This window comes from Saimiri boliviensis, chromosome 2 (genome assembly GCF_048565385.1).
Source record: "Saimiri boliviensis isolate mSaiBol1 chromosome 2, mSaiBol1.pri, whole genome shotgun sequence".
NCBI lineage: Eukaryota > Metazoa > Chordata > Mammalia > Primates > Cebidae > Saimiri > Saimiri boliviensis.
In genome coordinates this window covers 103,180,781-103,196,266 of record NC_133450.1, presented here as the reverse complement: position 1 = coordinate 103,196,266, position 15,486 = coordinate 103,180,781, and the positions used below count along the sequence as shown (strand labels likewise).

The following is a 15,486-nucleotide window of genomic DNA, read 5'->3' as shown; positions in this document are numbered from 1 at the left end:
TGTTTCTTTTCCTATTTCAGTTTAGATAATCTGTTCATTACTGAGAGTGAGGTGTTGAAATTGAAGTCCCATATTATTATTATATTGTAGTCAATTTCTCCCTTCAGATCTATTAATGTTTGCTTAGCAAACTTTGTTGTTTTGTGTTGGGTGCATATATATTTACAATTTCCATATATTCTTGCAGTATTCAACTTTCTATCAGTATACCATGATCTTCCTTGCCTATTTAACAGTATTCTAGTTGTAGTCTATTTTACCAACTGTGTTCTTGTTTTCTGATTGTTTTTTAATTCCTCTATTCATGTCTTTTTTCTTACTGTCTTATTTTGTAGTTAAGTGATTTTTCTCTTATAGTATGTTTTAATTCATTACTTTTTATTTCTAGTGTTATCTATTATACTTGTTATAGGATTTTGCTTTGTGATTACCATACTGCTTACAGAAAATATCTTATAGATATAATAAGTTATTTCAAACTAATGATAACTTATCTTCGATCACAAATAAAATAATAGAAAAAAAACAAAGGAAAAACTAAAAAAAACCTCTATATTTTCACTTTATCACCCCACATTTTGACTTTTTGTTTTCTCAATTTACATCTTTTTATATTGCCTATCTCTTAATAATGTGTAGCTATTTTGTTTTCAATAGATTTGCCTTTTATTCTTCATGCTAGAAATATGAATGAATTACACACCACAATAGAGTATTAGAATATTCTGAGTTTTTTTGTGAACTCACTTTTACCAGTGGGTTTTATACATTCAAAATTTTTTTTTTTTTCATGTTAGTGCTTTTCCTTTTAGATTGAAGAACTTTCTTTAGAAATTTTTGGTAAGACAGGTCTAGTGGTGATAAATTTTCTCAGCTTTTGTTTGCTTGGGAAAGACTTTATTTCTCATGTATCAAGATAGATTTGGTACAGCATACTCAGTTGACATATTTTTTTTTTCTTTTAACACTTTGAATACATCCTGTCACTCTCTCCTGGCCTGGAGGCTTTCCGTTGAGAAGTTTGTTGCCAGACTAATTTTATGCGATCATTTGCCTATTTTATCTTGCTGCTATTAGGACCCTCTCTTTATTCTTGACTTTGATAGTTTAATTATTATATGCCTTTGGATCACCTTATTTGGGTTAAATCTGGTTGATGATCTCTGACTTTCCTGTACCTAGATATTTATATTTTTTATCAAGTTTTGGTAATTTCTCTGTTATTATTTCTTTGAATATTTTTTCTACTCCTTGCTCTTTTTCAGTTCCTTTTTAAATCCCAATAGTTCTGAGATTCACTCTTTTGAGATAATTTTCTTGTAAGATTATTCTATTGTGTAGGCATCCTTCATTCTCTTTTCTTCTATCACTGTGTATTTTCAAATAACCTGTGTTCTATCTCAATGATTCTTTCATCTAACAGATCCATTCTGCTATTGAGAACTTCTAGTGCATTTTTTTTTACTTCAGAACATGTATTTATCAGTTCCAAGATATCTATTTTCTTTTTAAAAAATTTTAATATTTTTGTTAAATTTCTCAGATAAAATTTTGAATTGCATAACTATGTTATCTTGGAGCTCTCTGAGTTTCCTTAAAACATCTACTTTGAGGTCTTTTCAGATTGCTCATACATTGCCATCTTTTTAGGGTCAGTCACTGGCTTCTTGCTTTGTCTATATGGGGAATTCATAGTTCTGTTGGTATTGTTTCTCATAGTAGATGTATGTATGTGTGTTTACATTGGAGGATTAGTTATTTGTTCCAATTTTCTCTGTCTTATTTTGGTTTTCTTTGATATGTTTACTTAGAGATTCTTTGGAACATAGCTGTTGAATTATCTCATATTAGATCACTGCCTCTTTGTGGGCATTAGATAGCACGCTAAACCAAGGTTTGCCTTGACTTTAGCAAATGTTCAGAGGACTGCTTGTCCTAGATGACACTGATCCCAAAGAGGTCCCAGGCTGTGTGGGAAGGCTGTCTAGAAGCTTCTGCCCAGGGGACTCATGGAACATGCTTCCTACAGCAGAGGGCTGCTAAACAGCCACTCTGATTTGGCATCTGCTTTGTCATAGATATATAGCATAACTTTAAGAGCTGAGGATGCTATTCTCACTACCCCCATTTGTTTATGGCTGCCTTTGGGGAATTTTCTCTCTTCGGGCACTTGTGATGCTTCTCCTAGGTTGAGGCAGAAACAATTACCCATCATCTTGGTGTTTCTTCACTTTTCTGTAGCCCTGGGAACTGGCTCATCCTCAGATTTGAGTTTAGGGGCATTGCCAATGATAATCTTGGTGTATGGATATTAGTTTTGGTTTTCTTTGGGGTGGTGTGAAGCCAGCTTGTGCTTCCTTTTCCATTTTGATGATGCTACCCTCATCTATTTTTTAATGGGTACTTTAATTGTCTCTAATTTTGTTGACTATGTATATGCATTTTTGTTCCTTTTTTTTTTCTGGCTGCTTTAAAGTGACTTCTAAGAGATGAAGGGAGAAGTTATATTTACTCTGCCTTTTAAAATTAGATGAGTTCCATGCCTGATGTAAATGAACTGGCTCTGTTTACAATCTCTGATGAATGGGAAGGCCAAGTGGTCATATTTTTGCCACGTTTTTCCTGATTATGACTTGTTGGATCTGGAAAGAATCACTTTCCTAAGGGAAACAATCAACTAGAACTTGCAGAGCCCATCATATTTCTTTCATCTACCCCAGATTTTAACTATGAATTTGTAATTAGTTTGTCACAGGCACTTGGGATGAAAGTCATAGAGAAATTTAATTAGGTTGGCCATACTGAGTTCTGACTCAGATAAGTAACTGAGAGAAAGAGAAGACTAGGATTAAAGTGGAAGAGCAATGATAAAAAGGAGAGATCATTCCTACTCCCTTTTTGTTTTAGATGAGAGAGGAGAAAGGAAAAAACCTGTCAGGCAGGCAGTTAGGATGGGTTGTTGTTTGCATTCTTTCAAACAAAGTAATAGCCTAAAAACTCAAGCTGCAGACACAGATACGGGACTTGCATAAGACATGCCCACAGCTGCACAGATAAGAAAGGCTACACAGGTGATCTGTCCAGACATGGCCATAATGAAAAATTCCATCCCCTAACACATGTGCAGTAAGGAGAAGAAAGCAATATAGAGTAACTCAAGCTAAGGGTCAGCATGCACGCTAGGAGGTTGGGTTGGAGCTACCAGAAATTTGCAGGTTGTGCAAATGAGAAGCTCAGCCTTCATTGCTTTCTTATAAAACCCTTTACACTCAGCTATAAAAATAGCAATCCTCTTCTGGGCCACTTTTATGCAGTGGAGAGCTTTCTTCTTTCACTTATTAAACTTTCACTCCACCCTTGTTTCCTTCTCAGTCATGAGACAAAGAACTCTGGGTGATATCTCATAATGAGACTGCTATTTGTGGTGCATTGGTGAGACTATAACATTTTGGTGTATTTTCTGAGAAGGAAACGTTGGAAGGGTGAGTAAGAGTGAATCTCCAACTCTTTACTTTCATTTCCGAGGCTTTTTACCCTCAGTTTTTTTAAATTAAACAAAACATTGGGTCCCTATCAGCCAATTAAAGATGAATAGCATGGTTGCCGGTCTTACAGGACTCAGGGAACAGGCTTGCTGGAGAGGCCTCTGTTGATTCCCCATCGGCAACATGTGGTGGGAATGTTGGTTCTCTTTCAATCCAGTTTCCTTTCATGGAGAACCTAGCCATTGTATGAGGTTGAAAGGAGGTCCTAGGGCAACTGAAAGCATCTGGCTGAGGCTACTACAAGTTGGTGTTACTTGAAGGGCCCTAAACTAACTCTGGGCCCTGACAGCCCCTCAGGGTGTTACCATCAGGACTTCCAGACGTTTTAATTGCATTTTCTTCCTTTCTTTTCATGGCTACTATGTCTCCTATTCCTTCTTTGTATGCAATGTTGTGGGTGTTTTCACAGGAGACAATCCAATTAAGCAAAGTCAGCAAGTATCTTAATAACCAGGAATGGAACTCAAAGAATTATTGTTTCTGTGATTTTCTGGAGATGGGGTAACTTCAAGATTTCAGCCTAAACTGACATTTAGCAAGGGCTTTTTTTGTTTCCCAGTAACAGACATTCGTGGCACTGTATAGGGGAATATTTCACCCAGAGAAAATACCCAAATACCCTTCTCTCCATTTGTTTTTTGTTGTTGTTGTTGTTGTTAAATCCATGTAAGAGCTCAGCATTGTCCAGTGAATCTGAGCAATGCCTCTATGAAACAAACAAAGTTTCCTCTGCTGGGAAGCATATTATGCAGGCAGCCTGTTAAGTCTCCAATATGTCTTTCTAAGCTTTGCCTGAAAAAATAATTTGAAGTTAGAGTATTTACCTAACATTTGAAACCCTACAGTGCCACGTAGTAGGGTGAGAGTTTTCTCCGTGGGGAGCCTTTTTGGCCCTTTGCCCCAAACCTCTAGTTCTCCAATTCTTTTCTCATTTATGTCCCTCTCTCATTGACCAGGCCCCATGCCCTTTTTGTAGACAGGAAAATTCCCCTTTCAACAGCTGGGAGGAAGCTACCCTGGCAGGACAGAGTTTGTGTCAATGTTATGCCCATCAGAGGAAAGACAGCCATTCAATTCTTACATTTATTTAAGGTATCTGTTCTGTATTCAGCTACTTTGGCATCTAAGCAAGAAAGGGATGTTATGTTAGAAGTCAATTCTTCCCATTCTCTAGGAACTTATAACTTTGCCCAGGCAGTAGTAAGAGGATGTAAGGATAGAGTTAAGACATTCCCTCCATTAAAGCATCTTGTCTAAGTTCAACTACTGCACCATCTCTCCTGGTGCCCTAAGAATCTCAAGAGCCATAAGGGCCAAGTGGGTCTAGGAAACCAGCAGGCAGAGAGCTAGAGCCTTAAGCAGGTGAACATGACTATTTCTGCTGACTTGCTTCTCCATACCTGTTGGTGAAGATCATGCTTGCATCCATGGGTAGCACCTATGTCAGTCGCCAGGACCCAGAGGAGATGTGGGGAAAGAGGAGAAGAGGGATGCATTTCTATGTTTTTCTTCCCTCTGGCTCACTCTGAAAGGGGGAAGGAGACTGATGGACACCTTTTCCTCTTCTCTTTTCTAGATGAGTAACAACCCATCTTAAAGCTTGCACTCCCCTTGAGTGTAGCCTGGATCTCCTTTAACCCTAAAGTTTCCTCTGGGTGGGCCTCAACTTCAATGACACATATAGGCCTTTCAGGGTTTAACCTGACTATTTAAACTCTCTTGGAAGGATGTTATGTTACTCTTAAATTAAATTCTAACTGCTGCTGAGAAACAGGCAGTCCTACAGGTAGCAGAGAAATCTGGAGATGAACAAGATGCCTCCCACAGCCAATGAAGAAACAAAGAGAGCCAAAAGGGGAAAGAGGGTGAGAAAGAGGGAGAATCCTCATTCCCAATGGGAAGAGAGGCTGTGCCCCTTGAAAACCCTAATTGGAACCCTAGTAATCCCATAGATGAGAGGAAAAGAAAACACTTTCAGACATGTATATCAGAGGGCTTACAGAGGACCAGAGCCAAACTTCTTAACTACTTTAAGCTATCAGTGACAGATAAAAAGCTAGATAAAAACTCTTAGCCTTTTTAGAAAGGCTGAGAGGGCTTTGGTAAAACACACCTATCTACTAATTCAATTGAGGGACAGTTAATCTTGAAAGACAAACTTACTCAGGTTGCCCCTTGACATCAGAAGGAAGCTGCAGAAACAGGCTATAGGACCAGATGTCACCTTAGAAAATCTCCTAAGGGTAGCCATCTCAGGCTTTTCTAAAAGGAACCAGGAGGAAGCCCAGGGAAAGGAGAGGAAACACATGAGAAAGGCAGAAAGAGGGATACCTTGGAATGGAATGCAGACCTGGCATTCCATAAGGCCACACTTCAAGACAGCCTGGTAAAGTTGTCAGGAACAAACTTTGCTGCAGGCCTCCATCTTGTTTTACATCCTTGAGCATGACCGGTAACCACGTAGCAGTGCTTTTTTTAGCCTCTGCCATTTTACAGTGGCACCCAGGTTCAATCCTGGCTTGGGGAATGTGTGACTTTTACCATTTGCTAATTCTCTTCCTCTTCTGTGAACAACTTCCAACTTCCTTTCTTAAATCCTTCTTTCTCTAAGTTGCCTTTAAAGCTTCTGGATTTTGTAAAAGCTGTTATCACCCCTTTGAAAATACCTTGTACACTCGAGGTTAAGTTATAACCTAATTGAGGCTTATTGCTTTCACCTGTGAGGTTACTTTTGGTAAAGTTTAAAAGCCAGAAATATTAACTGCCTGGTGTGCCTAAAGTTGGGTAACAAAGGATTTAAAAGGATTTTCTTAAAGAGCACTCAACTTAATTGAAAGTGAATATCCAAGTTATAGGTACATTTAAAAGACCTTTATGTTTTTCTCCTCTTGGATCTTGTTTTTCTGGAAAAGAAAGAATTCTCAGTTGACCAAATTACTTTTCTCCACTCTGTCTTGCCACTTGGTGCATGCATGGAAGGCCCTCAGATAATTACTGATGGCCTGGGGCTCCTTGGTAGAAACAGAAAATGTACCATGGATTCCATTTTGGGAGAAACCTCTGTTTTCCTCTTAGGACCCTAGGAATTAGAGGCAGATAGATCCCTTTCAAAATCTGTTTTTGTCCTCCAGCTCTACATGTTTATTAGGCCCTAGAAACTTCATGCTTTTTAAGCCCTGCTCTTAAAGGACACTTCCCACAGGGCAATAATCCAATTAGAATATTGATATATGAAAAATCTCCTAACTACTTGATCATCTTCTGTCTATGTAGTTATATATGTGTTGTACATGATACTGTAAAACGAGCTCTAATTGATTGGCTTAAAGAAAAATAAGTGCTTTAATCAAATTTTTTAAAAGGAAAGATAAAAGCTGTAATGCCTTTTAGTTCATATGACTGTAATAGTTAAGAAATAAAAATAATTTTAAAGATAATCGTGAAATACAAATGTTGTCAAAATGTAAATGGGTGATCTAAATAGTGTAAGTCAGGCACCAGGCTTGCTAACTGTTTCAAGGTTGCAGACTATCTACTTTACAACTTGGTAAGGCCTGGGACATTTGAAATTGACCATACCCTAACTAAACTGGAAGGAGTCATGATTTATCTGCACCTAGTGTATAATTAAAGCAACCTACCAGATTTTACCTTGAAGTTAAAAATTGCTAAAAATTACCATTATAACATGTAATTTAGACTACTGAAAATAGATTTACATGCAAGGTGTATAAAACCAGTAAAATGTGTTTTTAGTAAAAGATTATAAGAAGGCCTGAAAATGTAAATTTTGCCTGTAGTTGAAGGATTGTCTTAAATTCGATAAAGCTGAAGGTTTAAGCAAGTTGTGGAGAGATTGTAAAAATTAATCTTGCAAAGGAAACTCTGTGTGTGAACATATGAACTAAATACCAAAGGGTATTACATGATTTTTGTAAATTGAGCATTGAAATAAAAGCACAATAAGGTTTTTTTTTTTTTTTAGAAGCTAATCTGCTCTTTAGCAAAATTTGTAAAGTTTATAAAAGGTTTGTAGGAATGTCACCTCATTGTCAAACTGGTTAAGATTGGATATAATTGTCTGTAAGGTTTCATTAAAAATTGGAGTTGACATTGACAGTAGACTAATGCAGTGGTGGAATTTGGCTTTCTCCCACTTGAGCAGGATTTTCATGTAATAGTAAAGCCTAATAAAAGGATTTTGGTTTTTCAAATTTTTGAGTCATTATTTTGGCAAAATAAATAACTTATGGTAACTGGAATTGTATTTCATAATATCAAGTTTTTAAATCTCTAATATTTAACAGGCTTCTCAGAATTAAATTTCAGTTTCAAAATTGTGTTTCCTGATGCTTAGCTTTTGGATGCTACAGAGGGCCTCTGAAGCATCCAGAAGAGAGGTAAATAGAATTATTTAACATGTTTAGATACATGGGATTGCCAAAGTGATGTGTAATCTTCTTCAGGATTTATTTCAGTAAATAATATTAATATATGTTGTGAAATCATATGGGATGTCTAAGGTTCTAATGTCTGAACATATGCTATCAATTGTAATTAAGTTTATTATATTAAGCTATTGTAAACCACAGAAATAACCAAACGTTTTCATGAATGATATTTTTGACCATAACAACCTTGGACATACTGTCATTTACAGACAACCGTTGTCTTGTTCTAATTCTCTTCAAAATATGGTTTATAATCAGCTGTAGGACTTCAATAGGTGCTCTCAAAAGCAGGTTTCTGATAACAGAAAAATGTACAGGACTCATGAAAAGCTGAAGTGATTATGAATATCAAGCAGAACAGGAGTTAAAGAAAAACCGAGCTAATAGAAAACTGGAGTAACGGTTTTAAATTTTTTGCTTAAAACATTGCTGATCCTTATTTAGTTTTTTGAGTCAAGGAAACTTTTAAGCTAGCTACAACTTCTAATAACTGAGTAAAGTATACTTCTGTGAACAACATTTGGAGAATATTTGTTTCTCACTGCCTGATTTCTCCAGAATTTGGAAGTCCTTTGTGAATATTCTTGACTTACGGCAATATATTGTTTGCCTCAGTGCAATAAGAATCCATTTTCTATCACACTGGTTGTTTTACCAAGGCTTTGACTGGAAGGATATACTACCCTTTAAGGAATCAAGGTTAGCCTGCGGAGCCTATAAAAGCCCCTTGGGAAAACTGGCCTGATACCTTTCTCTACACTCCCTATAATGGATTGTTAATCTGTAGTGAGTAAAGAGTGTCACTTTCTAATAGGCCCAGGAATGCCATGTTCTTGGGCCCTTAGGAAAGGAGGGATTCACCCAACTCATAGGTATTTGAGGGTACAAACCCATGACTGGGCTTGACTTTTAAAAGTACTATCTGAGATTCTTTGTGAAACAGAGTTCCAAAAAGTCAATTTAAAAGGCCTATGTAAAAATAATTACTCTTGCTGCACTTTATGTGAATAATCAGGCCAAGTATAAAACTAAAGTGAGGTTTACAAACAGCTTAGTTCTATCATGAATTTTTTTAAATAACAAAAATGAGGACTGGAAAGAGAAAAATTTTCATATGCTTGTCATTAAATTTGAATCTCAGTTTTTAAGGCTCTTGCCTACATTTTAGATTAACTCTGCTTATTCCTGTAACCAACCAGCAATCTCTGACTGCAGCTCAGAAGAAACAAAAGGGGATGAGTAATATAAAAATCTGGATCAATATTCTAGTTCTGGACGATTATCTTACAAATCCTGCCTGGTAATGAGAATAAATAGGGTGCCCATAACCTGGAATTTTCTTTGGAAAAATAAAACCAAGGAAGTTAACCAAAGCCAAGCCCATGCACCCAAATCTTGGCAGGCATAACTATAGCCACCAGTTATCTGGGTGTGTTGACAGCCTTGAGCTGTCTTTACCCCTACCCCTTGTTTCATTTTAATACATGTCCTCTAATAACCCAAATGGTTTCTTCTCACCTAAAGGGTATCAATCTCCAAATGGTAATGGAAATAAAAGCACACATGTACATACCTTTCTTCCATGGACCCGCAGACCAGCCCCAGGAGGAAACCTAGCTACTGTTCCCCACACAATGCCCCTCTCTAGTAGGAAGTAGCAAGGAATATCACCCTACCTACCTAACAGGAGTTAGGGTCTCCACCCCTTAAGGAGGGAATAAGAGAGAAGAAAGAAAGAAACTGGTCAAGCAGCAGCTTTGGTGGGTCCTTGGTTGAATTCTTACAAACAAAAATACAGCCTTAAAACTCAAGCTGCAGGCACAGATAAGGGAACTCGCATGTAGGAGGTTGCCTAGGACATGCCCACAGCTGCACAGTTAAGAAAGGCTACAAAGGTGACTTGCTCAGACATCGGAAAACTCCATCCCCTAACACATGTGCAATAAGGGGAGCGTGTGTAATAAGGGGAACTCAAACTAAAGGCCCTCATGCACACTAGGAGGATGAAGTGGAGCTACCAGAAATTCACACCTTATACAAATGAGATACCCAGCCTTCACTGTTTTTTGTTTCTTTGTTTGTTTTAAAAGAAGCTTTTGCATTCAACTGTAAAAATGGCAACACTCCTCTGGGCCCGCTGTCTGTGGCAGAGGGCTTTCTTCTTTCACTTATTAAACTTTCTTCTTTCACTTATTAAACTTTCACCTTTTGATTCCATATTCCTTAATTCTCTTGGTCATGAGACAAAGAACTCTGAGTGATACCTCACAATGAAAGACTGCTACATTGTGGTGCATTGGTGAGACAGTAACACCATGAGGGTTGGCTATTGTATATCTTACTGTTCAATTCCGTGAGATCTCTGTTCTTCTACAATAACACTGTGATCTTTGGAACAGGTTAAGTATGTCTTTGTTTCTTGTATTTGTAAAAAATAAAAGCAATGAAGAAAGGTTCCAAATCCAGGACTTCTGGCACTTGAATTAGAAATGCTAAAAATAAAATAAATTAGCATCACACATATTGGAATGATGGTTTGTATAATAAAAACTTTGGTATTATAAAAAATTTCTTAGAAAGAACTCTCTGTATGATGAAGAACACTTATCAAAGAGTTAAGATGGATCATATATAGTCTATGCTAATATGAGTTCATCTCAGAGAAGGCATGTTGATTTGGTGTGAGACAGTAAGTTAATTAGTGCAGTAAATTAATATAGCATGCAAGTGATAATACTGTATCCAAAGCAATTTATTGGTGTTAATGTCTTTATTTGCAAATGCACAAAGTTCACCTGTTGAGATGGATGTTTTAATATATACTATAAATTGCTTCTGAACTTGTACTTTTTAAAAAATTAGCTGTAATTTAGTTAAATTTGTGTGAGAGTACTGGAGAAGACCTTTCCCTCTTAACCCTGCATAATTGAGTATTCGTGTTATGTATATAGGAAAGTAGGCACTGCCAAAGCCATAGGTAGAATTTTGAAAGATTATGTATCTTCTGGTGGCTTCAAGCTCCCATTTTCTTGCATTTTCTTTACTGTAGAACTTGCTTTTCTTTTCTCTGATGTAAATTTTGAGGGTCTATAATTTTTCTTTTTTCAAATGCAACTCTTAGGATAGGATCTAAAGCAGGTTTACACCAAGGTTTAAGAATCTGATAAAATATTTTTAAGATATTATCAGTAATATGCCTTATTTTTATTTAGCACTTTGCACAATACTTCCACATTCCATGTATCCTGTAATCTCAATGATGTAAGGTAGGTGTCTTCTCATTTTTACAAATGATGAAACCGAGACTTAGATACTAAAACAGGGCTTTGAGTTCAGGTCTCTAAACTTTGACCTTCCATAGCAATAGCTGTCTTATCAGAACATTGCACATTTGCAGGGATTAAAAATTGAAGCAAAAGGACTCTCCAGCTGACATCGCTTGTCTACAGTGAACTGTTTTTTTTTCTGTTTAACCATTTCATTTTGTCCATGATCACAGGCTCACAGACATGTATTGACAGATTATTAGGATGAAAGCATGGGGGTAGGGAACATGCCATTTAATTTAGGGGAAAATAACTATGTAATTCATTAGTCTCTTAAGATTATTACAAAGAATTATGTAATGGTTAAGGCAATGTAGTATGGTGGAAGGAATAGGGTCTTTGGAATTCTGGAGACATGGAATTTGAACCCAATCCCAGATATGCCACTTACCAGCTGTGTGACTTTGGACAAAGTTATTGAACTTCTACTGAGTTTCATTTTCTTCATCAATAATTAGAACTGTTACTTCCTGTTTCATGGGACTGTTGTGAGAATTCATTGAAAAGCATGTGAAATTAAAATAAGAGTAGTAATTACTGAAGTACTTACTAAATGCTCCCTTAATTTGTACAACTATGGGATAGGTCCTGTTGTTATTAAAATTTAACAGATAAAGAATCTAAGCTTAAAGACATTTACTAACATGCCCAAAGTTATTGTTAACAGCAGACTGTGTGCCAGTGTTCATTACCAAGTACACCTGATTCTGATGTGTGATACACATCTACCTAATACTTTTCTTTGAATGGACAGCATTTGTAATAATGATTGTTTTGGTCTATCCAGCAATACTTCCTCCCTTCTTCAGTTAACAGTATTCATCTTATTTTGGGAAACTAGATTTGAGCTACTAACCAATGGAACTCTTACCCCCAGCCATGGTTATTAGTACAAGAGGTGGGCACATGACTCAAATCAGAACACTTCTTTGTGTTATGTAAAAAAGAGTCAGCAGTTCTTTAGTTCCTTTAGGATTGCTGTGGTAAGATGATATAATCTGGAAACAGAAAAATAACTGACTTAATGGTAATGTAAGCCAATCACTTCCTCCACAGAAATGGAGGATGCCATCTGAAGTAAGAGAAAAGAGATCAATGCAGAGAGGAATGAAGATAAGAATGGAGGAATAATCTTGATGTTAGAGATTATAAGCTCCTGAGTCAAGATTTCATATAGTCCAGTGAGCCAACATAGTCTTTGCATTTGTATGACCTAATTTGAGTTGGATTTCTGATGCTTACAACTGAAAGTATCAAAGAGGTTAAAGTGTTCTCAGTTGTTTTAAATGTGTTTCCTATTGTAATGACTTTCTACTATAAGGGTTTAAAATAAGATAATTTTGTGCTTAAAGATAAAGACAATTGTATGAAAAATTTTAGTCATAATTTCTTAGAGAGGCTAAAAACAGAAGTATGATTTTAGATTAATAATATCTTGAAAATATGACATAATAGTGATAGTCATAATTTACTATTTATTATAGTTATCTAAAATACAAGTGAAAAAATTTTGACTAATTTGATACTTTTATAAAAGTATATTTTAATTCCTCTGCTTGAAAACCTCTTTCTCCAAATATTCAAGCAGTTCCCTCTCATAGTTTATTCAGGTTCCTGCCCCACATTACAGTGAGAGTCTCCCTGATGCTTTTATCTGAAAAGTATCCGACTTCCGTTCTACATTACAGTGAGCCTCCCTCCCTGAGTATTTGATCTCAAAAATGCCTTCTTCCCAACATATTTTTTGCTTCATGGAATTTATAACTACTAGACATTGTACTCTACATGTTGATTTATCACTGTCTTCCACGCTAGAATATAAACTTCATGAGAATATGGGTTTTGTCTCATTATTGAATGAGTGGGTCCTTTTAGGTAGACTATTTGCTATGGAAGTAGAGTAATTCAGTATGGCAAAAATAAGGGTATCAGAGACAGGCTGGCTGACTAGCTTTGATCAAATCCACATTCTTCTCTTGCTGGTGACATATCGATTCCGTATTTTTCAGTCTACCTTGTAGTTGGGCATGACCATAGGGTAAATTAGAATTTGAAAAGGAGTGCCATACACTGCTCCAGAGCCTGTTTCATAAAACCTCCCATACATAGGGTTATAATCATCATATCGTGCCTAGGACAGTTACAGGTTATGCTTGGTCAGGTCTAGTTAGTGGTCCTTTCACTCTATAAAGTAGCCAGTTTAGACAGATTTATATGACAGCATACCTATGCAAGACATGCCAGGTCCTTTCTCCTTTTGCAGCATGTTGCACACAAGCCCTGTGACTCTGGAAGAAGCACATTCCGCATTGTGTAGCCACCAGAAGGAAAGATCCTGAATACTTGAATCACCACTTGAGTGAAATCTGCTCATTCGCCTGCTTTGAACTCTGAGTAAGAAAAAAATTACTTTGTGCTTGAGCTATTATGTAATTTGGATTTGTTTATCACAGCAATTGGCCTATCCTCACTAATAGAGGAATATAAAAGTCAAAGTATTAGAATATAAAATATATAAAATTAGGAAACATACTTATTTTTAACTGATTAATATACAGTTTGACATTCCAATTGTAAATTGGTTTAAAGAGCTCATTGAATTAGTGTAATATTTCAGCATTTCATGCTTTTATTTTACAACACCAGTGTTGTTAGTAAAAATCAACTCTGAGGCATAATAAATTGAGTCTGGGCTGTCTGTTCCCACAGGCATGGTTAATCTGGCTATTTACTGTGGAATGTTCCATGTGCAAGCAGGAAAATCTGATATGATTGGTTGGAATAATTTGATTACTCTATATTCGCCAACTGGAAAGTCTAGTCATAATATCATTTTTGCCTTCATTTTGTCCCTTGATAACCAATTCATGGAGCCAATCAAGCTGAATCAATTCTTTCTGGAAGGCAGAAGTCTTGCAAACTGTCTCTGAATACCATCTGCTGCCCAAAGAAAGAAAATATGGTATACTCATTAGCAGGTTATGAAATTGCCCAGGGACTAAGTGGTGGTGGTTTTGGAGTCAGTGGATTTCTGCGAGACCCCGATTTTGACAGATGCTAGAGAGTACATAGTACCTGGCTCTAGAAGTATAGAGAGAAGTTCTTACCTGAGGCTTGACTGGCTTTTCTCTGCCATTATGGTCACCAGACAAGAAAGCAAAAGAAGATATCTTTTAGCCAGTTGTATGCATATTAATTTTTAAACAAACACATGCTTACGGACACTATATCTAAAGCACACAGAACTGCATGTTGAGGGGTAAAATAAGTCTCCTTTTCCTTTACCTCTTCTAAATCTTCATGGGTAGCCACTACTAAAAATTGTTTGTTTGTGACTTTTATTTTGGAATATTTTCATAAAGCTCCAATGACCCTTGATCTTTGTTCATCAAAATGTTGGTTGGGGCTGGGCATTGTGGCTCACACCTGTAATCCCAGAACTTTGGAAGGCTAAGGCCCCAGGAGGATTGCTTGAGGCCAGGATTTTAAGACCAGTCTGGGAAATATAGCCAGACATTGTCTCTACAAAAACCAAAAAGAATTAGCTTGGTCTAGTGGTACATGCCTATATGCCCAGCCACACAGGAAACTGAGGCAGGAAGATCCCTTGAGACCAGGAGTTTGAGGCTGCAGTGAGCCCTGATTGTGCTACTGCATTCCAGCTAGAGTGACAGAACCAGACTCCGTCTCTAAAAATACTTTTAAAAATATTGGTTGGTTATGGAAAATCAGGTCCTTTTGACAAGTGAGTTTAACCAGGAGGTGTCTGCATCTGACAAGCTGACATTCTTACTGTCATAACCTACAGTATCAATAGCTGTAGAATTTTTTTTTACCCTGGAAGTCCATCAGTTGCCACAACCTTTTTGGAAGGAAGATAAGGGATGGGGGCCTGAGGGTCTCAGTATTCATCACTCAGATTTTACCTTACTACCTACACTTCCAATCTTGGGTCTCAACCCTTCTCCAAACCCAAATGCTCCTGAGGTCCAAAGTTTATCATCTCCATCCAATTTACTTAGAATAAACCTCCCATCTCTGAGGGAGAGTTGGGTATTGTGTTGCTTGGGGGAAGGCTTTTTTTCTTACCCTAAACTGTGACTGTCTTTTCCCCTTGTGCCTTATCCTCACCTTTCTGTGGCAGCTCACCCCCTGTGTAGCTTC

The 15,486-nt window shown here is 37.0% G+C and overlaps 1 long non-coding RNA gene across 5 annotated transcripts in view; it reads left to right on the top strand.

Annotated features, from left to right (window-relative positions):
• The first annotated feature begins 3,382 nt into the window (after nucleotides 1-3,382).
• Nucleotides 3,383-15,486, top strand: part of LOC141583629 (uncharacterized) — a 766,076-nt gene continuing 753,972 nt past the window's right edge. For 3 of the 5 annotated variants that reach the window (XR_012516335.1, XR_012516338.1, XR_012516334.1), the window contains exon 1: nucleotides 3,383-13,716. This is a non-coding gene — a long non-coding RNA (uncharacterized LOC141583629). The remainder of the gene's footprint in view (nucleotides 13,717-15,486) is intronic. The other 2 variants (XR_012516337.1, XR_012516336.1) reach the window with 2 other exon arrangements.